This window comes from Arachis hypogaea, chromosome 7 (genome assembly GCF_003086295.3).
Source record: "Arachis hypogaea cultivar Tifrunner chromosome 7, arahy.Tifrunner.gnm2.J5K5, whole genome shotgun sequence".
NCBI lineage: Eukaryota > Viridiplantae > Streptophyta > Magnoliopsida > Fabales > Fabaceae > Arachis > Arachis hypogaea.
The window spans coordinates 45554790-45557442 of NC_092042.1; the positions used below are offsets into that span (position 1 = coordinate 45554790).

Below are 2653 nucleotides of genomic sequence, written 5' to 3' on the forward strand. Positions count from 1 at the left end.
CATGCATTCTTTGTTTTGATCCATAAAGAAAAGAGAAAAACACAAAAATGACGTTTTTAATTTTTCTCTCTCATCATTAAAAATTCAAAAATAAAAAAATATCTTTTCCTTTTTTCGAAAATATCTTTTCCTTTTTTCTCTCCTTTTTTCAATTTTAAAAATCTTATCTTTTCAAAAATCTTTTTTTCAAAAATCATATCTTTTTCATTTTTTTTTCAAAAATTTTAAAAATTTTTTTCAAAATATTTTCAAAATCTCTTCCTTATCTTTATTTCAAAAATTTCGAAATTACACTAGCAATTAATGTGATTGATTCAAAAATTTGAAGTTTGTTACTTTCTTGTTAAGAAAGGTTCAATCTTTAAATTCTAGAATCTTATCTTGTAGTTTCTTGTTAGTAAAGTAATTAATTTTAATTTTAAAAATTAAATCTTTTTCAAACATATCTTATCATATCTTTTATATCTTATCTTTTTATCATATCTTTTTCAAAATTTTATCTTTTTCAAATATTTGATTTCAAAATATCTTATCTAACTTCTTATCTTCTTATCTTTTCAAATTTGATTTTAATATCTTTTTCAACTAACTATTTGACTTTTTGTTTGTTTCTTATCTTTTTCAAAAGCACCTAACTACTTTTCCCCCTCTAATTTTCGAAAATACCTCCCTCTTTTTCAAAAAAAATTCTTTTTAGTTGTTTAAATTTTAATTTTAATCATATCTTATCTTTAACTTTCGAAAATCACTAACCACTTTTTCAAAATTATTTTTGAAATTCTCTATCTCTCCTTCTATCTATTTATTTATTTATTCACTAACACTTCTCTTCATCTCTCTTCATCTCAGATCACCACCTCTATCCTTACCCATTCTTCTTCACTACTCTGCCCTTTTTTTCTTCTTCTAACATAAAGGAATCTCTATACTTTGACATAGAGGATTCCTCTTTCTTTTCTTGTTTTCTGCTCTTTCATATGAGCAGAAACAAGGACAAAAGCATTCTTGTTCAAGCTGATCCAGAACCTGAAAGGACTCTGAAGAGGAAACTAAGAGAAGCTAAATTACAACAATCCAGAAACAACCTTTCAGAAATTTTTGAACAAGAGAAGGAGATGGTAGCCGAAAATAATAATAATGCAAGGAGGATGCTTGGTGACTTTACTAAACCCACGTCCAAATTTGATGGAAGAAGCATCTCTATTCCTGCCATTGGAGCAAACAATTTTGAGCTGAAACCTCAGCTAGTTGCTTTAATGCAACAAAACTGCAAGTTTCATGGACTTCCATCTGAAGATCCTTATCAATTTTTAACTGAGTTCTTGTAGATTTGTGAGACTGTAAAGACGAATGGAGTAGATCCTGAAGTCTACAGGCTCATGCTTTTCCCTTTTGTTGTAAGAGACAGAGCTAGAACATGGTTGGATTCACAACCTAAAGATAGCCTGGACTCCTGGGAAAAGCTGGTCACGGCCTTCTTGGATAAATTCTTTCCTCCTCAAAAGCTGAGCAAGCTTAGAGTGGATGTTCAAACCTTCAGCAAAAGGATGGTGAATCCCTCTATGAAGCTTGGGAAAGATACAAGCAGTTGACCAAAAGGTGTCCATCTGACATGTTTTCAGAATGGACCATATTAGATATATTCTATTATGGTCTATCTGAGTTTTCGAAAATGTCACTGGACCATTCTGCAGGTGGATCCATTCACCTAAAGAAAATGCCTGCAGAAGCTCAAGAACTTATTGACATGGTTGCAAATAACCAGTTCATGTACACTTCTGAGAGGAATTCCGTGAATAATGGGACGCCTCAGAGGAAGGGAGTTCTTGAAATTGATACTCTGAATGCCATATCGGCTCAGAACAAAGTGTTGACTCAGCAAGTCAACATGATCTCTCAAAGTCTGAATGGATGGCAAAATGCATCCAACAGTACTAAAGAGGCAACTTCTGAAGAAGCTTATGATCCTGAGAACCCTGCAATGGCAGAGGTTAATTACATGGGTGAACCTTATGGAAACACCTATAACTCATCATGGAGAAATCATCCAAATTTCTCATGGAAGGATCAACAAAAGCCTCAACAAGGCTTTAACAATGGTGGAAGAAATAGGCTCAGTAAGAACAAGCCTTTTCCATCATCTTCTCAGCAACAGACAGAAAATTCTGAACAGAGCCCCTCTAATTTAGCAAAATTAGTCTCTGATCTGTCAAAAGCCACTTTAAGTTTCATGAGTGAAACAAGGTCCTCCATTAGAAATCTGGAGGCACAAGTAGGCCAGCTGAGTAAGAAAGTCATTGAAACTCCTCCCAGTATTCTCCCAAGCAATACAGAAGAGACTCCAAAAGGAGATTGCAAGGCCGTTGAAGTAATCAATATGGCCGAATGCACAAGGGAGGAGAAGGACGAAAATCCTAGTGAGAAATACCTCCTGGGATGTCTCTCAAACAAGAAGGAGTTCCCCATTGAGGACCTAAAGGAATCTGAGGCTCATATAGAGACCATGGAGATTCCACTAAATCTCCTTCTGCCATTCATGAGCTCTGAAAACTATTCCTCCTCAGAAGAGGATGAAGATGTAACTGGAGAGCAAGTTGCTCAATATCTAGGAGCTATCATGAAGCTGAATGCCAAGTTGTTTGGTAATGAGACT

At 34.4% G+C, this 2653-nt stretch overlaps 1 non-coding gene across 1 annotated transcript; it reads right to left on the bottom strand.

Moving 5' to 3' along the window:
• Positions 1–1511: 1511 nt before the first annotated feature.
• On the bottom strand, positions 1512–1614 carry LOC112704320 (small nucleolar RNA R71). Its single transcript, XR_003154951.1, has one exon. It is a non-coding gene; the product is annotated as a small nucleolar RNA R71 (small nucleolar RNA).
• Between the last annotated feature and the right edge of the window lie 1039 nt (positions 1615–2653).